Source organism: Aegilops tauschii, chromosome 6, assembly GCF_002575655.3.
Source record: "Aegilops tauschii subsp. strangulata cultivar AL8/78 chromosome 6, Aet v6.0, whole genome shotgun sequence".
Lineage (NCBI taxonomy): Eukaryota > Viridiplantae > Streptophyta > Magnoliopsida > Poales > Poaceae > Aegilops > Aegilops tauschii.
Window position 1 is genome coordinate 90,135,863 of NC_053040.3, and position 16,277 is coordinate 90,152,139.

A 16,277-nucleotide genomic window follows, 5' to 3' on the forward strand; every position below is an offset into this window, starting at 1 on the left:
ACTTTTTTTCTTGTTACGATGATTTCCACTTCACTCTGAAATTCTTTGAACTTTTCAAATGTTTCAGACTTATGTTTCATCAAGTAGATATACCCATATCTGCTCAAATCATCTATGAAGGTCCGAAAATAACGATACCCGCCGCGAGCCTCAACACTCATCGGATCACATACTGTAGGATCGAAAGTATGTCTAGAGGGGGGTGATTAGACTACTTGACCAAATAAAAATCTAGCCTTTTCCCAATTTTAGTTCTTGGCAGATTTTAGCAACTTAGCACAAGTCAGGCAATCAACCTACACATGCAATTCTAAGAGTATAGCAGCGGAATGTAAAACAATTGCATATGAAGGTAAAGGGGAGGAATTTGAGGAGGCAAACGCAATTGGAGACACGGATGTTTTTGTGGTGGTTCCGATAGGTGGTGCTATCGTACATCCATGTTGATGGAGACTTCAACCCACGAAGGGTAACGGTTGCGCGAGTCCACGGAGGGCTCCACCCACGAAGGGTCCACGAAGAAGCAACCTTGTCTATCCCACCATGGCCGTCGCCCACGAAGGACTTGCCTCACTAGGGTAGATCTTCACGAAGTAGGCGATCTCCTTGCCCTTGCAAACTCCTTGGTTCAACTCCACAATCTTGTCGGAGGCTCCCAAGTGACACATAGCCAATCTAGGAGACACCACTCTCCAAGAAGTAACAAATGGTGTGTTGATGATGAACTCCTTGCTCTTGTGCTTCAAATGATAGTCTCCCCAACACTCTCTCTCACAGGATCTGGATTTGGTGGAAAGAAGATTTGAGTGGAAAGCAACTTGGGGAAGGGTAGAGATCAAGATTCATATGGTAGGGATGGAATATCTTGACGTCAACACAAGTGTAGGTGGTTCTCTCTCAGAAAATGAATGTTGGAAGTGTAGGCACGTTCTGATGGCTCTCTCCACGAATGAAGAGTGGGTGGAGGGGTATATATAGCCTCCACACAAAATCTAACCGTTACACACAACTTACCAATCTCGGTGGGACCGAATCGTGAAACTCGGTCGGACCGATTTAGCAAATAATGTCACCGTTAGGATTTTCGGTGGGACCGACATGTCACTCGGTAGGACCGATATGGTTAGGGTTAGGGCATAACGTAATCTCGGTGAGACCGATTACACAAACTCGGTGGGACCGATTTTGGTAATATGCTAACTAGAGAGTTGGTCAGGCAAACTCGGTGGGACCGATTCGCTCATCTCGGTGAGACCGAAACGTTACGAAAGGGAAACAGAGAGTTTACATTGCAATCTCGGTGGGAGCGATCGCTCATCTCGGTTTGACCGAAACGTTACGAAGGGAAACAGAGAGATTACAATCCCATCTCGGTGAGACCGAGATCCCTATCGGTGAGACCGATTTGACTAGGGTTTGTGGCAGTGGCTATGACATCTGAACTCGGTGGCGCCGGATAGAAAGAATCGGTGGGGCCGAGTTGGACTTTTGGTTTGGGTCATATGTGGATGTGAGAAAGTAGTTGAGGGCTTTGGAGCATATCACTAAGCATTTTGAGCAAGAAAGCCATTAGCAACACCTCATCCCTCCTTGATAGTATTGGCTTTTCCTATAGACTCAATGTGATCTTGGATCACTAAAATAGAAAATGTAGAGTCTTGTGCTTTGAGCTTGAGACACTCCTTTTGTCCTTAGCATTTTGAGGGATCCACTTTTCTCATCCATGCCATGCCAATCATTGAGCTTTCCTGAAATATTTATCTTGAAATAGCATTAGCTCAATGAGATATATGTTGTTAGGAATTACCAAAACCACCCAGGGATAGTTGCACTTTCAATCTCCCCCTTTTTGGTAATTGATGACAACATATAGATCAAAGGTTCGACAAATGATAATAAGATTGAAAAATATCGTCGCTTTGAGAAGTATGTGAAAAGTAAGAGCTCCCCCTAAATTTGTGCATTATTTAGAATTTTCTTTGGACTGCAAATGCACAATGAGTTAGGATCATGGGTTACTCTTCCATGTCACATACATTTTGGTGGAGCGCTCAAAATGATAATAATTAAACACATGCACTCATCACCAAGCAAAGTGAATGACCATATGAGGATATGATAGATAATATCATCCAACAAGCATTAATGTAGCATAGCATATGATCAAACACATGATCATCCAAGAATCTCACAAAAGGCATAAAGTATCAAGCAAACACACAAATAACGAAGTTCAACCACCAAAAAGACAAGAGAGATCAAAAGCAACACTCTCTCTCGAAGCCTATGATCTATACATTTTTCTCCCCCTTTGGCAACAAGTTACCAAAAAGTTCACAAAAATGCATAGTGCTAAATGACTCTCAGGCGTGGTCTTCATGTGATGGTGTAGAGATGGCTCCAAGGACGAAGACTTCTGTTGATGTAGCTGGAGCTGGTGGAGTGGGTGCTGGAGCTGGAGGCACTGAAGCTGTAGCTGGTGCAGATGATGTAGCTCTGGGGTCTTGAACAGGCACTGCAGCAGATCTCTGACCTCTGGGCACTCTAGCAAAAGCATTTCTGGTAGACTTGCCCTTCTTCTCCTCCACATCCTCCTGAAGTTGCTCAACTATAGTTTGGATCTCAGTAACTTTGACATCAAGAGCATAAAACTTCTGCTCTATGATTCTCTCCAAGCTCTCCTGGTTTTGAGTCAGGGCGGACAAGCCCTTTTCAATACTCATGGTGGAGGCAATCAAGTAGCCAAGCTGATCTTGCTTGCTCTTCAGGAAAATCTGAGATGCCTCTTCAGCAGTTGGCATCTTAGCAGCTTACTCAGCCCTTGCTTTCTCTTTCTTCTCTTGTGCTTGCACAGATGATGGTTCATTTTCATCCATCACAATGGTGTTGTCTTCATAATCAGGGTAGATGGGCAGGTTCTCCTTGTCCAAATGATATGTGCCTGTGCCCATCTTGGAGTTTATAATTAAGCTCCTGAATGTGTGGGGCATACCCACAACTCCTCTTTTGATCAGCAGCAGTCCTTTTGATTGTTTCCACAATCAGGATCATGACTTTGAATTTCTAAGGCACATCAAATATATGCAGCAAGTTGATTGCATGGCCTCTGATCATCTTGTGATCACCTGACTTAGGCAGCAAAGTGTGCCTTAAGATCCAGTTGATAGTAGGCAATCCTGACAACAGGTAATGTACAGATCCAAACTTATGTGTCTCTAGTGCAGCATCTGGGATCTCTCTGTACATGTGAGCCATGGAGTTGTGGTCTTTCTTCTTCTTGGCATAGACATCCAAGTCATCCTCATTCTCTTTTGGAGCATTAATCAACTCAGACCATTCTTCAACTGTTGATTGGTACCTTGTACCCTCTGACATCCAGAATATCTTCCCATCTGGGTAGAAGTGAGTTGTGGAGTAAAACTGCATAATGAGCTCATCATTCCACTTGGTGAGATTCTGGCTAACAAAGTCATCTACTCCACAAGCATGGAAGCTGTCATACACTCCTGGATAGTGCTCTTCATTCTTCCTGATGTACTCCCAGTCAACCCATCTCATGTCACATACTATGGGCTTCTTGTCAAGCAACACCGTCTCATAGAAATCTTGCTGTTCCTTAGTGTGGAACCTGTAGTCCACTGTAGTTCTTCATCTGACAGCATAGGGATCAGTCTGTCTCCACAGTCTCAGACCTGCATCCTTCCTGAGCTATATCTTCTGCAACTGGATGAGCATCATTATGATCAGGAATTTTGGGCTTCAACTTTCTCAAGACAAGTGAATCTTCATCTTCTTCAGCAGCTTCAGGCACTGGGGCCTTGTTCTTCTCTTCAGCTGGAATGTTCCTGGTGTTCCTCTTAGGTGCAGACTTGGGCTTAGGAGCAGCAGCCTTGGGAGCATCTTTGGGCTTAGATGGAGCAGCCCCTGATCTTATAGCATCTCCCATCAGCTTCTGAGCTTTAGGTGCTGGTGCAGCAACCTCTTCCTCTTCTTCTTTAGAGTCTCTCCTCATAGAGGGCTTGCCAAGTACTTTGGCAGTAGTAGTTCTGAATCTCTTCTTCTTCTTATCTTGGCCAGCAGCTTCATAATTAGACTCAATGGTGAACTTCATGGTTTCACCAGTGGCACCCTTCCTAGGTTTGGAAGTGGGAATTCTCCTGGCAGGTGCCTTCATTTGCACTCCTAGCTTCGTGGTAGCAGCTGTGCCATACTCCTTCTTCAGCACCTTCTTCTTGGAAGTGGCCTCATCCTCAACAGCCACATAGTCCTCATCTTCAGATTCTGAGGTTTTCTTCTTCCTTGCCCTAGTGGCTGCCTTTGGCAAGTTGCTGGGTGTGCTTCTGCTACCCTCATCATAACTGCTAGAGGGACTAGTGCCCTCACTCATATGAACTTGCCCCTCAGACTTGTTCTGACTGTCACTCTGATATGACATGATGCAAACTCTGACAGCAGACCCTGTGAATAGATGTAGATGAGGTAGAGTAGATGAGCATCACAAAGCCCCGAGGTTTTTGCAAAAAATTGAGTCAAAAACTTAGTTTTAGTTTTCCACAGAAAGCATTTCGGAGCTACCGATTTGTGAACTCGGTGATACCGAAGCAGCTATTGGAACCTAAACTAGTGAACTCGGTCAGACCGAGTCACAGTTCGGTGGCACGGAGACTGCTAGGGCTTCACAAAGAATCGAACTCGGTCACACCGATTTGCAATTCTCGGTCAGACCGAAAATCGCTTGTGCAATGGCCGAAGCCAAATCGGTGAGACCGATTTCAACAACTCGGTCGGTCCGAGATGAATTCGGTGGAAACTTAACCCTAAATTTTCAATCCAAGACTAATCTACGGAGTAGTTTTGCTAGATAGGAAGATTTCAAACGTGGCAAGATTCATGGCAATGCAATGTGCTAGGAATCGGAGTTAAGAATAGCACAAAGTTCAAATCCATACCCTAATGTGGCGATGGATTTGCTACGGCAACAACGGCGGAGCAGAATCCCATTGGCGGCAGCGGAGACCAACGGCGGGAGGTCGCTGGCGACGAGGAGGACGATCCGGAGACCCGAAGAGGCAGAGCAGGCTGTGCGCAGGCGAAGGGTTTCGGAATTTTTTTTCCAAATTTTGGCCCGTGGGTATATATAGCCTGACCCTGTCGGTGTGACCAAGTGGAACAACTCGGTGGCACCGAGATGCATTACTGCAAGCAGTTACTGCAACTCGGTGTGACCGAAAAGTTCAAATCGGTTGCACCGAGATTGAAAACCTAGATCAACTTAGTGATCTCGATATGACTGAAAGGTTCAAATCGGTCAGACCGAAACACACAAAGAGGTTTTGGAAGTTTAAGTCTATGATGAATCGGGGACTCCGAGTGCTCCTCACACAGAGTGGTTCGAATCTGACTTGATCAAACTTTGTGATATAGCATGAATAGAGTTTGAGACAAGAAGAGCATAGATAGCTAGAGAAGGTTCTTAGGCATTCTTGTCCATCCACTTGGAAAAAGAAAAGAAACCAAACAATCAAAGCTACAAGTGGATGTCCTTGAATGAGTAAATTATGCAACCAACATGCTCACACAATAAAATGGCAAATGAAATATGTGACAAAGCATGCACAAACACTTCTAGCATCTATCAAGCAATTTGCAATGACTATGTCATCTATATATGAGTATATTGACTTAGGGGTCAAATGAGAACATTTGATCATAGGTCATACTCATCGTTTAAGCACAAGTGGGGTTACCACTTTTACATAAAGCATTGTTTTGTTCACACCATTAGAGTTGCTTTGGCTCAATTATTTGAGTAAAGCTCCCCCTAGATGTGAGATCCCCCCTAAGAGGGATGAACTAACCTTGGGTTTTGTCGATGATGACTTCATGTAGGTGTTGAAGATGTGGATGCTCAATGTTGATGTAGATCATTTGGAGCAATCCATTGGAGTGAGTTGCACTTTCAATACCTACACGGGTTAGTCCCACAAGGAACAAACAGGGATATCCATAGACATAGAGTGATGCATACACATGATGATGTCCACGAAAACATTAGGTTACCTTGTCCCTTGTCTTACCAACAAGAGGGTTTGTGACTCCTTGAACTAGTGCAAGATGTGGAAGTTGATTGCACTTGTCCTTGCCAAAATGATAAGAGTGAAATATGTTGGCGGAGTCACCCTCAAGAACTCTCTAGTTCTCCTCTTCGGGATCCACAACATCTTGATGGGAATCCTTGGAGTTGTAGTTGTACTTGATGAAGTAGAACTTGATGTAGTCTTGGGAACCCACTTGACCAAGGCCTTAGGAGCTTCTTCAAATGCATCAATCTCTTCTTGAAGCTTATCCTTGCCTTTTTGCTTGTGGTCTTGTGGTGGAAGATCATCTTCAGCTTGTGTCCCTTTAAAAGAAGTAGGATCATACTTCTCTTGTTGAGGAACAAACATCATCTTGGGGTATTCATCTTCTTCCCACTCAACTCCATTGGCATTGAACTTTCGTTCAAAACCAACACCTTGGTTCTTTCGGTGCCTTCCTTGCTTGCGTACAATTTCCTCAAATTGCTTACTCCTGGCAAGGCTCTTGTAAACACCTTTCTCTATAATTCCCTTCAATAAGCTATTTTCATGCTCAAGTGTAACTTGGCTAAGAGTATCATTATTGGAATCAAGAGAACTACTAGAAGCAACAACATTTGATTTAGCATGATTATTGTTACTACTAGAGGAAGAATCATTCTTGTTTTTGTTACTAGACTTGAGTTGAGGCATGTAAGTAGATAAGAGTAAACGCTTGGCAATGTAAGAAGAACTTTTCTTGCGAAGATCATCATTGATTGCTTTTGAAAACTCATGTTCTTGCTCAAGGTTGAGCTTTTCAAAGCGTAACTTCTCATGAGTCCTTAAAAGTTCTCGATGATCTCCTAAGATAGTTTCATGAGCTAACTTATGAGTGTTTAGTTCTTTAGTTAGGAGCTCAATCTTCTCCTTATCATTGTCATTCGTTTTATCTTGATTAGCATGATTAATTGACGTTTCATCATAGTATTCATCACTAGAGTTGTCAACAAGTAAATCATCATCACCTAACAAGTCATTTTCATCACTATTGAAATCAACATGCTCCAGGTGTGATACCTTTGGGCCTTTAGCTATGAAGCATCTTCCAAGTCCTTCATTTGGTGAATCAAATATGTCGTAGGAGTTGGTAGACACAAGTGCTAGACCGGCAACACCTTCATCTTGAGTATATTCGGAGTCGGAGTGATAGCTTCTCTCGGAGTGATTGTCGGAGTCGGAGCCGGATACCCATTCACCAACATGAGCTTGATGTCTTTGTTTTGTGTAGCTCCTTGATGACTTGTCCTTCCTTTCCGAATCCATGCTTCTCCGGGATGTTCTTCGTTCATAACGATCATCTCTACTCCTTCTTTCTCTGGATGGTGATTCTTCTCTTCTACTTCCTCGTTTTGGAGAATCTTCTCTTCTTTTGTAGGGTGTCGTACACTCATTGGAATAGTGTCCGGGTCTTCCACAATTGTAGCAATTACGCTCACGACTAGAAGATCTTTTGCCATTGTAGGACCTTGACTTGGAACTTCTTTCCTTGCTCCTACTCTTGTAGAACTTGTTGAAGTTCTTCACCATTAGGCTCAATTCTTCATTGAAGGTTTGTTTCTCACTTGATGATGTGGGAGATTCACATGAGGCTTTGTAAGCACCACTTGACTTATTGTGGAGCTCCTCCTTATCCTTGAGTGACATCTCATGAGCAACAATTCTTCCAATGACTTCCGTTGGCTTGAGATCTTTGTAATTGGGCATCATTTGGATCAATGTGCACACGGTATCATATTTTCCATCCAAAGCTCTTAGGATCTTCTTTATGATGAATTTGTCGGTCATCTCTTTACTTCCTAAGCCGGCAATCTCATTTGTGATAAGAGCAAGCCTAGAGTACATTTCAGCGACACCTTCACCATCCTTCATTTTGAACTTGTCAAGTTGACTTTGAAGCACATCCAATTTGGATTCTTTGACGGAGTCGGTACCTTCGTGCATGTCAATCAAAGTATCCCAAATTTCCTTTGCATTCTCAAGACGGCTGATTTTGTTGAATTCTTCGGGGCACAATCCGTTGAAGACGATATCACAAGCTTGAGCATTGTATTACAACATCTTCAACTCTTCCGCGGTAGCTTCACGGTTCGGTTCTCTCCCATCAAATAATTCACCTTGCAAGCCAATACACATAATAGCCCAAACGGCGGGGTTATGTCCAAGAATATGCATTTTCATCTTATGTTTCCAACTAGCAAAATTAGTACCATCAAAGTAAGGACCTCTACGGTGGTAATTTCCCTCGCTAGACGCCATACTCTCCTAGGTTGTGAAACCAAGGCCATGACTACCAAAAGCTATGGAAATCAAAGCAAATGGAGACCAAAGCTCTGATACCACTTGTAGGATCGAAAGTATTTCTAGAGGGGGGTGATTAGACTACTTGACCAAATAAAAATCTAGCCTTTTCCCAATTTTAGTTCTTGGCAGATTTTAGCAACTTAGCACAAGTCAAGCAATCAACCTACACATGCAATTCTAAGAGTATAGCAGCGGAATGTAAAACAATTTCATATGAAGGTAAAGGGGATGAGTTTGAGGAGGCAAACGCAATTGGAGACACGGATGTTTTTGTCGTGGTTCCGATATGTGGTGCTATCGTACATCCACGTTGATGGAGACTTCAACCCACGAAGGGTAACGGCTGCGCGAGTCCACGGAGGGCTCCACCCACGAAGGGTCCACGAAGAAGCAACCTTGTCTATCCCACCATGGCCGTCGCCCACGAAGGACTTGCCTCACTCGGGCATATCTTCACGAAGTAGGCGATCTCCTTTCCCTTGCAAACTCCTTGGTTCAACTCCACAATCTTGTCGGAGGCTCCCAAGTGACACCTAGCCAATCTAGGAGACACCACTCTCCAAGAAGTAACAAATGGTGTGTTGATGATGAACTCCTTGCTCTTGTGCTTCAAATGATAGTCTCCCCAACACTCAACTCTCTCTCACAGGATTTGGATTTTGTGGAAAGAAGATTTGAGTGGAAAGCAACTTGGGGAAGGCTAGAGATCAAGATTCATATGGTAGGAATGGAATATCTTGACCTCAACATAAGTGTAGGTGGTTCTCTCTCAGAAAATGAATGTTGGAAGTGTAGGCACGTTCTGATGGCTCTCTCCACGAATGAAGAGTGGGTGGAGGGGTATATATAGCCTCCACACAAAATCTAACCGTTAAACACAACTTACCAATCTCGATGGGACCGAATCATGAAACTCGGTCGGACCGATTTAGCAAATAATGTGACCGTTAGGATTTTCGGTGGGACTGACATGTCACTCGGTAGGACCGATATGGTTAGGGTTAGGGCATAACGTAATCTTGGTGGGACCGATTGCACAAACTCGGTGGGACCGATTTTGGTAATAAGCTAACCGGAGAGTTGGTCAGGCAAACTCGGTGGGAGCCATTCGCTCAGCTCGGTGAGACCGAAACGTTACAAAAGGGAAACAGAGAGTTTACATTGCAATCTCGGTGGGACCATCGCACATCTCGGTTTGACTGAAACGTTACGAAGGGAAACAGAGAGATTACATTCCCATCTCGATGAGACCGATCCCTATCGGTGAGACCGATTTGACTTGGGTTTGTGGCAGTGGCTATGACATCTGAACTCGGTGGCGCCGGGTAGAAAGAATTGGTGGGGCCGAGTTGGACTTTTAGTTTGGGTCATATGTGGATGTGAGAAAGTAGTTGAGGGCTTTGGAGCATATCACTAAGCATTTTGAGCAAGAAAGCCATTAAGCAACACCTCATTCCTCCTTGATAGTATTGGCTTTTCCTATAGACTCAATGTGATCTTGGATCACTAAAATAGAAAATTTAGAGTCTTGTTCTTTGAGCTTCAGCCAATCCTTTTGTCCTTAGCATTTTGAGGGATCCACTTTTCTCATCCATGCCATGCCAATCATTGAGCTTTCCTGAAATATTTATCTTGAAATAGCATTAGCTCAATGAGATATATGTTGTTAGGAATTACCAAAACCACCCAGGGATAGTTGCACTTTCACATACATCAGTATGTATTATTTCCAATAAGTCAGTTGCTCGCTCCATTGTTCCGGAGAATGGAGTCTTAGTCATCTTTCCCATGAGGCATGGTTCACAAGCATCAAGTGATTCATAATCAAGTGATTCCAAAAGCCCATCAGCATGGAGTTTCTTCATGCGCTTTACACCAATATGACCTAAACGACAGTGCTACAAATATGTTGCACTATCATTATCAACTTTGCATATTTTGGCATCAATATTATGAATATGTGTATCACTACGATCGAGATTCAATAAACCATTCACCTTGGGTGTATGACCTCAGATGGTTTTATTCATGTAAACAGAATAACAATTATTCTTTGACTTAAATGAATAACCATATTGCAATAAACGTGATCCAATCATATTATGCTCAACGCAAACACCAAATAACATTTATTTTAGGTTCAACACTAATCCCGAAGGTAAAGGGAGTGTGCGATGGTGATGTTATCAACCTTGGAATCACTTCCAACACACATCATCACCTCGCCCTTAACTAGTCTATGTTTATTTTGCAACTCCCGTTTTGAGTTAGTACTCTTAGCAACTAAAACAGTATCAAATACCAAGGGGTTGCTATAAACAATAGTAAAGTACACATCAATAACATGTATATCAAATATACTATTGTTCACTTTGCCATCCTTCTTATCCGCCAAGTATCTAGGACAGTTCCACTTCCAGTGACCATTTCCTTTGCAGTAGAAGCACTCAGTTACAGGCTTGGGTCTAGCTTTGGGCTTCTTCATGGGAGCAGCAACTTGCTTGCTATTCTTTGAGGTTTCTCTTTCTTTCCCTTTGCCCTTTTCTGGAAACTAGTGGTCTTGTTAACCATCAACACTTGATGCTATTTATTGATTTCTACCTTCGCCGATTTCAGCATCGCGAAGAGCTTGGGAATTACTTTCATCATCCCTTGCATATTATAGTTCATCACTAAGTTCTAGTAACTTGGTGATAGTGACTAGAGAACTTTGTCAATTACTATCTTATTTGGAAGATTAACTCCCACTTGATTCAAGCAATTGTAGTACCCAGACAATCTTAGCACATGCTCACTGGTTGAGCTATTCGCCTCCATCTTGTAGGCAAAGTACTGTCAGAGGTCTCATACCTCTCGACACGGGCATGAGTATGAAATACCAATTTCAACTCTTAGAACATCTTATATGCTCTGTGGTGTTTAGAATGTTTTTGAAGTCCCGGTTCTAAGCCGTAAAGCATTGTGCACTAAACTATTAAATAGTCATCATACCGAGCTTTGCCAAACGTTCATAACGTGTGCATCTGCTCCTGCAATAGGTCTGTCACCTAGCGGTGCATCAAGGACATAATTCTTCTGTGCAGGAATGAGGATAATCCTCAGATCACTGACCTAGTGCACATCATTGCTACTATCATCTTTCAACATAGTTTTTCTCTAGGAACATATCAAAAATAAACGGGGAGCTACATCGCGAGCTATTGATCTACAACATAGTTATGCAAATACTATCAGGACTAAGTTCATGATAAATTAAAGTTCAATTAATCATATTACTTAAGAACTCCCACTTAGATAGACATACCTCTAATCATCTAAGTGATCACGTGATCCATATCAACTAAACCATGTCCGATCATCACGTGAGATGGAGTAGCTTTCAATGGTGAACATCACTATGTTGATCATATCTACTATATGATTCACGTTCGAACATTCGGTCTCAGTGTCCCAAGGCCATATCTGCATATGCTAGGCTCGTCAAGTTAAACCCGAGTATTCTGCGTGTGCAAAACTGGCTTGCACCCGTTGTATGTGAACGTAGAGCTTATCACACTAGATCATCACGTGGTGTCTCGGCATGACGAACTGTCGCAATGGTGCATACTCAGGGAGAACACTTGAACCTTGAAATTTAGTGAGGGATCATCTTATAATGCTACCGTCAATCAAAGCAAAATAAGATGCATAAAGGATAAACATCACATGCAATCAATATAAGTGATATGATATGACCATCATCATGTTGTGCCTTTGATCTCCATCTCCAAAGCACCGTCATGATCACCATCATCACCGGCTTGACACTTTGATCTCCATCGAAGCATCGTTGTCGTCTCGCTAACTATTGCTCCTACGACTGTCGCTACCGCTTAGTGATAAAGTAAAGCAATTACATGACGATTGCATTTCATACAATAAAGCGACAACCATATTGCTCCTGCAAGTTGCCGATAACTGTTACAAAACATGATCATCTCATACAACAATTTATATATCATCACGTATTGACCATATCACATCACAGCAAGCCCTGCAAAAACAAGTTAGACGTCCTCTACTTTGTTGTTGCAATTTTTCGTGGTTGCTACGGGTTTAGCAAGAACCGTTCTTACCTACGCATCAAACCCACAACGATTTTTCGTCAATTGTGTTGTTTTAACCTTCAACAAGGACCGGGCGTAGTCCCACTCAATTCAACTAAAGTTGGATAAACGGACACCCACTAGCCACCTGTGTGTGAAGCACGGCGATAGAACCATTCTCATGAACGCGGTCATGTAATGTCGGTCTGGGCTGCTTCATCCAACAATACCGCCGAATCAAAGTATGACGTGCTGGTAAGAAGTATGACTATTATCGCCTGATACGTCTCCAACGTATCTATAATTTTTGATTGTTCCATGCTATTATATTATCTGTTTTGGATGTTTAATGGGCTTTACTATACCTTTTTCTATAATTTTTGGGACTAACCTATTAACCGAAGGCCCAGTGCAAATTGCTGTTTTTTTCCTATTTCAGGGTTTCGCAGAAAAGGAGTATCAAACGGAGTCCAAACGGAACGAAACCTTCGTGAGGATCTTTCTTGGAACAAACGAAATCCAGAAGACTTGGAGTGAAAGTCAAGGAAGCAACAAGGCGGCCACGAGGCAGGAGGGCGCGCCCCCACCCTCGTGGGCCCCTCGTAACTCCAGGGACCTACTTCTTTCGCTTATATATACTCTTATACCCTGAAAACATCCAGGGGAGCCACGAAGCCACTTTTCCACAGCCGCAACCTTCTGTACCCGTGAGATCCCATCTTGGGGCCTTTACCCTGAAAACATCCAGGGGAGCCACGAAGCCACTTTTCCACAGCCGCAACCTTCTGTACCCGTGAGATCCCATCTTGGGGCCTTTTCCGGTGATCTGCCGGAGGGGGATTCGATCATGAAGGGCTTCTACATCAACACCATAGCCTCTCTGATGATGTGTGAGTAGTTTACCACAGACCTTCGGGTCCATAGTTATTAGCTAGATGACTTCTTCTCTCTCTTTGGATCACAATACAAAGTTCTCCTCGATCTTCTTGGAGATCTATTCGATGTAATTCTTTTTGCGGTGTGTTTGTCGAGATCCGATGAATTGTGGGTTTATGATCAAGATTATCTGTGAACAATATTTGATTCTTCTCTGATTCTTATATGCATGGTTTAATATCTTTGCAAGTCTCTTTGAATTATTGGTTTAGTTTGGCCTACTAGATTGATCTTTCTTGCAATGGGAGAAGTGCTTAGCTTTGGGTTCAATCTTGCGGTGCTCAATCCCAGTGACAGAAAGGGAACCGACACGTATTGTAATGTTGCCATCGAGGATAAAAAGATGGGGTTTATATCATATTGCTTGAGTTTATCCCTCTACATCATGTCATCTTGCCTAAAGCATTACTCTGTTCTTATGAACTTAATACTCTAGATGCATGCTGGATAGCAGTCGATGTGTGGAGTAATAATAGTAGATGCAGAATCGTTTCGGTCTACTTGACACGAACGCGATGCCTATGTTCATGATCATGCCTAGATATTCTCATAACTATGCACTTTTCTATCAATTACTCGGCAGTAATTTGTTCACCCACCGTAATTTATGCTATCTTGAGAGAAGCCACTAATGAAACCTATGGCCGCCGGGTCTACTTTACATCATATTAGTTTATCGTCAACTTGCCAATTTCTATCGCCGTTTATTTTGCAATCTTTACTTTTCAGTCTATACAACAAAAATACCAAAATATTTATCTTATTATCTTTATCAGATCTCACTTTTGCAAGTGGCCGTGAAGGGATTGACAACCCCTTTATGCGTTGGTTGCAAGGTTCTTGATTGTTTGTGCAGGTACTAGGCGATTTGCGTGTAGTCTCCTACTGGATTGATACCTTGGTTCTGAAAAACTGAAGGAAATACTTGCGCCACGTTCTCTGTTGGAAAAGGCAGTGCCTAGGAGACGCTTAGGCACGCCTAGGCGCTAGGCAATGGCCAAATGCCTCGCCTAGGGCATAAATGGAAGTCTAGGCAGGGCAAGCAAGAAATTGTCTACCCAAGCGAGGAGTCATACCATATTGCACTGATATGCCAAATGGGCCGTATTCAAATGGCAGTAGCTCGCAGTTAACTTATTTATATGCCCTACATTAATATCGATACACATATAATACTAACAAATACACCATGATAGTAAAACTATATTACCGCCTAGGCCGCGCCTAGGGCGCTTAAGCATCGCCTAGGCACTAGGCGAGGGCCAACCGCCTCTCTTACGCCTACCACTTTTTCCAACCTTGGCTACGTTGCTGCATCACCCTTTCCTCTTCAAGGGAAAACCAACGCATGCTCAAGAGGTAGCATCGCCCACAACTCTTTGTGTTCTACTCGTGCATATAACATCTATGCATAGACCTGACTCGGATGCCACTATTGGGGAACGTAGTATTTCAAAAAGCTTGCCTACGATCACGCAAGATCTATCTAGGAGAAGCATAGAAACGAGCGGGTAGAGTGTGTCCATGTACCCTCGTAGACCAAAAGCGGAAGCGTTTCGTAACGCGGTTGATGTAGTCAAACGTCTTCGCGATCCAACTGATCCAAGTACCGAACGCACGACACCTCCACGATCTGCACACGTTCAGCTCGGTGACGTCCCTCGAACTCTTGATCCAGTTGAGGCCGAGGGAGACTTTCGTCAGCACGACGGCGTGGTGACGGTGATGATGAAGTTATCGGCGCAGGGCTTCGCCTAAGCACTACGACGATATGACCGAGGTGTGTAACTGTGGAGGGGGGCACCGCACACGGCTAAAAGATCAACTTGTGTGTCTATGGGGTGCCCCCTGGCCACGTATATAAAGGAGGGGAGGGAAGAGGTGGCCAGCCCTAGGGGGCGCGCTAGGTGTGGGGAATCCTACTAGGACTCCCCAGTCCAAGTAGGATTCCCCTCCTCTTTCCTATTCCTAGTAGGAGAAGGAGGGAAGGAGGAGGAGGGGAGAAGGAAGGAGGGGGGCGCCGCCCCCTCCTATTCCAATTTGGACCAGCCCATGGGGGGGCCTGCGGCCACCCCTTGAGGCCCTTCTCTCCTTTCCCGTATGGCCCATTAAGGCCCACTACTTCTCCCGGCGAATTCCCGTAACTCTCCGGTACTGCAAAAAATACCCGAATCACTTGGAACCTTTCCGATGTCCGAATATAGCCTTCCAATATATCGATCTTTACGTGCCGACCATTTTGAGACTCCTCGTCATGTCCATGATCTCATCCAGGACTCCGAACAACCTTCGGTACATCAAATCACATAACTCATAATACAAATCATCATCAAACGTTAAGCGTGCAGACCCTACGGGTTCGAGAACTATGTAGACATGACCGAGACACATCTATTGTCAATAACCAATAGCGGAACCTAGATGCTCATATTGGCTCCTACATATTCTACGAAGATCTTTATCGGTCAAACCGCATAACAACATACGTTGTTCCCTTTGTCATCGGTATGTTACTTGCCCAAGATTCGATCGTCGGTATCATCATACCTAGTTCAATATCGTTACCGGAAAGTCTCTTTACTCGTTTTGTAATGCATCATCCCGCAACTAACTCATTAGTCACACTACTTACAAGGCTTATAGTGATGTGCATTACCGAGAGAGCCCAGAGATACCTCTCCGATACATGGAGTGAAAAATCCTAATCTCGATCTATGCCAACTCAACAAACACCATCAGAGACACCTGTAGAGCATCTTTATAATCACCCAGTTACATTGTGACGTTTGATAGCACACAAGGTGTTCCTCCGGTATTCGGGAGTTGCATAATCTCA

General features: G+C 43.6%; 1 pseudogene; it reads right to left on the reverse strand.

The window, feature by feature from the left end:
- LOC109740419 (uncharacterized) overlaps positions 1–4,111 on the reverse strand; it is a 50,998-nt pseudogene extending 46,887 nt beyond the window's left edge.
- Positions 4,112–16,277: the final 12,166 nt, after the last annotated feature.